Consider the following 6,000-nt stretch of genomic DNA (forward strand, 5'->3'; position numbering starts at 1 on the left):
AAGAACAAGAACTAAAGGTAAAACCGAGCTCAAATTATTGAAGTTGTTTTGAAAGGTTAAGATGATGAGATTTGGGATCTCTCAAACTTGAGATCTCAATGGCATTTGAGTCAACCATGTTCAGAGGATAGATTCAAGTGTGCACTTTGGACTCAGGGCATCTGTTCAGTTCTTTCATTAACAACCTGTGCAATTGCATTGAGCTTTGGCTGTCTCTGCTGGAAGCATGCAAATGAAGCTACATTCTCGGAGATATTTCCTGCTCTTCATCTGTGTCCGCAGGGTAGATGAAGCGTTGTCTGACTGTTTGCAAAAGTGTGTATCTTGAGTTGATTACAGGGTTGTATTACAATTTTTACAGTAAGATCCCACTATTTGTAATTCTAGTTCTTTCAGGCTTGACTTCAAGTCATCCCTGAAACCACATTCAAAGTCTGCAACAGGAACCGATAAGCCTCACATCCTCCTCTTTCCGCTGACTAATGAGCTTTTACTCTTAATTAGATATGTTATTCTCTAACCCATGACAATCAACAGTGTCTTTCATTGTGTGCCAGAGGGTAAAAGGTTTCTTAGTGAAATAATGCGACTGGAAGTCATAATTATTTATCCGTGTTTCGTTTGAGAACAAAAGGATGTGTACAAAGAGATTTGTGGTGTGTAATGTATCAAAGAGAATATCCTAGGCAATAAAAGAAATATGAAACACTAGCTTATATCAGTTCATGGGACCAGAAGGGGGAAAAGGAACGACAGCCATTGTGTTGAGTGTTAAATGCAAATCAAATATTCCCTCTTATCTTGCTGTCACAATGAGAAATGGACCTCTGGGAACAGACAAGCCATGAAACTAAAATAATTGTCAGATTCTAGATGAAACACTGAACATCATAATAAATGATATCAATTTGTTGTGAATGTTCAGGTACATTATAGTGTACTACCAATAGCAAACAACTGATCTTGTGTGTTCATATGCCAAAAAAAGAAAAAAAGAAAGAAATGCTTGTTGCATCCTCTTGGTCCATAAATGACAATCTTATAAATATGCATGTGTTTGCACATTAGTCAGAGCATTATTTAAAAGGACAATGGAGGACCCAAAGTATTGTGGAAAAAGCAAACAAAGAGATAAAGAAAAACAAGAACGAAAAAGAAAAAGAAAGAATAAATGTAGCATTGTTTGCTCACCAACACTTTGGCAGACACATTTAATACCAAATGTCCCTGAGAGTATAATGCCTCTATGGACATGGCACACATTTTAATATGAGGGTTTGAAAACACTCAGTTCATGTCTCTAGGGTGCAATAATTCGTTTTTTTTTTATATGAAAAGACTAATTGTTATACAAATCTATATTAATAAAGCCTTTGATCTTTTAAGAAGCATGAACAACAAGGTAGACATTTTTTTTTTAGCATGAATGTAATCATTTGTTTGGATGATCCATGTAAAAGGCTATAACTTGGTTTTTACGAGTTGTCCAGTTTAAATAGCTACTGCTAATCAGGTCAGGACATGTGCAAAATGTAAAGGTTTATAGTAAATCAGTTAACCATAATAGCTATTAAACAGAGGGGTGCATTCCATTAAATGTCTGTAAATCCCAACAAAGAATTGATTACAGGTTAGAAATAAACCTCACAGTAATAGTGCACCAAGCCAGTGGTAATGTTCACAATTCTTCAGTATAACTGCTGCTTTAATTATTGCCTTTTTGATCGTAAACTTTGTAATTTTACATTTTTATTTGGCCACATATCAGAGAAAGGCTCAGCGCAATACAGGGAAAAAAGCAGCAATTAATCTCAGAAAACAACCCATGGTCCTCTTTTCTCAATTCAGCCAGACATAGAGTCTCCTCTTCAAACAAAGGCCATTACGAAAACAAAAGCCTTCCAAAGTACTTTACATTTAAACTTAAAGCCATAACCTAAACCATTTATAGAAATCTGTAGGATTTAAATGATCTGAATGATGCTGCATACATAAAGTTGATACCATCTTCAGAGTAATGATAAATCAATTTTGCACATCTGACACCATGTACAACACTGTCTGTCCACGTTGAAAGTAAAAATTATGCGCAATGCAACATAATGCTAACCAATTAGAATGAAAGATTTGACAGGATTTTGACCTTTTAAATTGACGCTTACCACTTGTTAGGACAAAAACACAAATTTCAATGGAAGCGAATGCTTGTGGCTTTATTGTGTCACTTTTGGTTAGGACCCAATGTGACACTGAGATTTAAAAGACACATAGTTTTGTAAAAATCCAAAAAATTCTATGCGTCAAGAAATTCCCGATGACAGCTGAAACCTTTTAGCAGCATTGCTTTCTTGCATTTCTCTCATTGCTTGTCATTTCGTACACGCATCAATGTTTTTGTTTGCCTAGTTGAAAGGTGTCATGTCACATCTTTACCTTCTTTTCAACTGCATACTCCTGAGGGTCTATTTGTTTTCAAGCTCTAATCAGAGAGCCGATGTTCCTGCGCCTGTCTTTTCACACGTTTGTCTCATTGAAATCTCAGCATCAGGATGGATACGGTGATCCTGCTCATTATCATAAAATAATGGGCTACGGCTCACCATCATAAAGCTTCGCTCATGTTCGGGCCTGTCTGCTTGCTGTATGTTCAACCAATCAGTCGTTGCTGAAATTTCTGATGTGCTGGAATTGCTGCAGAAGGGCCTTCATGCATGAGTCATTCATTAATTTGAGGACTTGTTAGGGAGCCACTTTACCTGCAGACAGCCATTTGAAGAAAAAAAAAGGCCCCATTGAGGCATATTTACAAGACTAGGAAAGGTTTCACCAGCTCTCTTGGGCTATCATCCATGGCTATATCGCACATCAGTATAGGATGAATGAGCCATTGAGCTAGCACACTACCGGATGCTGATGTTTGTGCTTATTTGTGTAATTGTCCGTGTGTGTGCGCGCTAAAAGGTCTTTTTTTTGTATTTTATGTGGCCGCCAAAAGCTCTAAATGGTGTTTTTGGAAAATGGCAAAAACTGTGCCAGCGGATAGCAATGATGAGAGACAGCTGGGATACAAAGGCACACACACACTTAGTTAGACCCTTCACACAGGGAAATGTGAATGCAGCATTAGATTGTCAGTATTGTGGTGCCAGTGACGGTTTTGTGTTTTGCAAAGACATCCACTGTGCAGGGGTAACAGCATTCCGCAGTAACTGATACATAAGGTTTGTGTGCCTCCATGAACCACAGTAAGAATTGTAGTTTCCAAATGTGCAGTTTAAAGATCAATTGTCTGATCCAAATAATTAATAAAAAGACTCAAGAACGCAAAGACAAAATAATAATAATAAGAAGAATGAATAAAAAAATGTTTATTAATTAGTATACATAGTAAGTGAATACTTCAAAGGCATAGTTCACAAAAAATAAAAATAAAAATAATAAAATCTGTCATCATTAACTCAGCCTCATGTCATTCTATCACTTATTTTCTTCTGTGGAACATAAAATATAGTCTGAGATTTTTTTTTTGTCCTTACAATGGAAGTCAGCGATCATACCAACATTGTTTTTAAATATCTTGTTTTGTGTTCTGCAGAAGAAAGAAAGTCTTTGGAAATACATGAGGGTGAGTAAATTATGACAATTTAAATTTTTGGTTGAACTATCCAGTTAAGAGCAAAGACTCTATCAGAAAGATGCTTACATGTCTGTTGTGGATAATTAAGTCATGAAACACTATTCTGCCAAAATCATTGGCTTTTTCTGCACTCTCTCCATTGCTCAGAGACAGGGATAATGGCACAGTGGTTTCAACTGTATTGTGCACTACATACACCACATTATTTCTTCATCAAAACCCTTACTACCCAACTGCTGTCATGTAAGGAACATTTTCTTCTTCTTCTTTGTCTTCGCATTATGGTACTGGATTTTAATCTATAATTAAATGCAATTTACTTTTAAAGCAGTTCCAATTAAGCTATATGCTATTTTTAATAACAGGTGCAGTTGACAATGACACACATTTTAGCAATATATTAGCAGCTGTTTTACCTGGCAGAAAACTTATATGTCTGATTTTATAGATTTTCTGTAAGCATTTAACTTTGTAGGGTATAGTAAATCAAGCTTGCTTGATTTTCACACAATGACATTATCCCTCACTGTTGTTAACTGTTTGAAAAAAAAATGGTTCATGGGTATTGTATGCATCACTGACAGTTACAGAATCAGCTAAAGACTCATTAGTGTGTAAAATATTAATTAAACGAAGTAGCCTAATAACCTGTAACCTGCATCACAGGTGAAAAAAAGTATTTTTGTCTTCTTTCCAGGAAAATATCTGAACCCCTCCCCTCCCCCGTATTTACTTTAATAAGAAGCACAAATGTATACAATATTAAGACTTGTTTTCAGAGAATATATTGAATTAAGTTTTCTTGCTTCAAGCATACATGTAAAAAAAAGAAAAGAAAAAAAAAGAAAAGTATTTATGCTTAAAACGAAGAAAAAAATTAAAATAGGAAAATGAATGACATTTATCTTGTTTGAGAAAGTTTTAAAAAATTATTTCGGCAGTGCAGAAATACCAGCATGGTGTGTTTAGAGAGAGAGAGAGAGAGAGAGAGAGAGAGAGAGAGAGAGAGAGAGAGAGAGAGAGAGAGTGAGTGTTGTATCAAGCACCATGGCATAAATACATGAATGGTCATGAGGGATCACAGTTGTGCAAGGAGTCGTGTAGACTTGATGGGCTGCTGTATGCTCATCATTCATGAAACATTGTGACGATCATGTTGCATTTGTTCAAAGTTGCCCCGCTGCAGTATGAGGCAACGATTATATTTGCATTGCATAGTCAACTGGCAACAATTTAAACCATGTCCACACGACCAGACCAGCATAAAAAAATAAATAAAAAAAAACTCACCAGAACGTCGATCAGTGTTGAAACTTCATCCGAACAGGTCCCATTCTTCGCTGAATTTGTTCAGTTTGGGGGAAAAAAATCTTTCTTCTTTCTTTCTTTTTTTCTTCGATATGTGAGTATTTAACGGGCACCAGCGTAATACCCACGAAAAAAATGAAAACTGTTTGGCGAAAATGGACGAAAGGTCGCTCGGGCAGCACCTAGGCTATTTTAAATTGGTGCTACTTCACAATAGTCCAACTTCGGTAACAAATCGTCCCCATTATAAAGCGATGGTAGGGTTATCCGTGTAGAGCTCTGAATTGTTCCTTGAAGAAGAAATAACCGCATTTAGTCAAACAGTGCCGAATATAAATCCACTAGCAGCACAGACAGTTAGAAACAGATCGCAGCTATCAGTTAAAGCGCGTGGCTCAGTTTAAAATCCGCCAACGGACTGCGACACTGAGGCTTCCTAGTCTCTTTTTGAAGTGCCTGTGGATATTCCTCTATAAAGTCAGTCCCATCACATAGCTCTGCTTGACCCTCCTACTCTCTGCATCGTTGTCCGTGTGTGAGAGAGACAGAGCCAAATTTCAATGGATAGAGACGCTGGCAGACGCGAGCGCGCGCCCTCTCTCACCAAAGTCACATGCTTAAAACACAAGTAGCCCTCTGTAATGGATTTTCGGAGGACATGCATAAAACCCGAAACGAGGGTGGAATGATAAACAGGCTGTTACCAAAATCTAGAGATCCCTGTAAGTAAGTGCTTAAAGAAAACGATTTCATATTTCATTTTCTTTTCTTCTTCTTCTTCTTCTTCTTCTTCTTCTTCTTCTTTAAAAAATAAAAATAAAAAAATTCCGCATAAGTTTAAAATGCTTAAACGTTCTGCTCATGTCCACTGGGTCAGCATGTTAGAACCCCATGTCATTTATTTGTGCAGGCAGTGTTGGGGTGTTCTCCTTTTCTAAATTAATAATAGAATAGAATCATTCTTATAAGAAGTGTTATTCAAACAGCATAAACTATAATGCACTGTAAAATAATGTTGTAAATTATACAGCTAAAAAGTGCCACCCGTGGTTGCC

General features: G+C 36.7%; 1 protein-coding gene across 1 annotated transcript in view; it reads right to left on the reverse strand.

Moving 5' to 3' along the window:
• brinp3a.2 (bone morphogenetic protein/retinoic acid inducible neural-specific 3a, tandem duplicate 2) overlaps positions 1-5,482 on the reverse strand; it is a 31,140-nt gene extending 25,658 nt beyond the window's left edge. The window contains exon 1 of the mRNA XM_084425942.1: positions 4,928-5,482. The gene's annotated coding sequence lies outside the window, so the exon portion shown is untranslated. The remainder of the gene's footprint in view (positions 1-4,927) is intronic.
• Positions 5,483-6,000: the final 518 nt, after the last annotated feature.

This window comes from Rutilus rutilus, assembly GCF_951802725.1.
Source record: "Rutilus rutilus genome assembly, chromosome: 12".
Taxonomy (NCBI): domain Eukaryota; kingdom Metazoa; phylum Chordata; class Actinopteri; order Cypriniformes; family Leuciscidae; genus Rutilus; species Rutilus rutilus.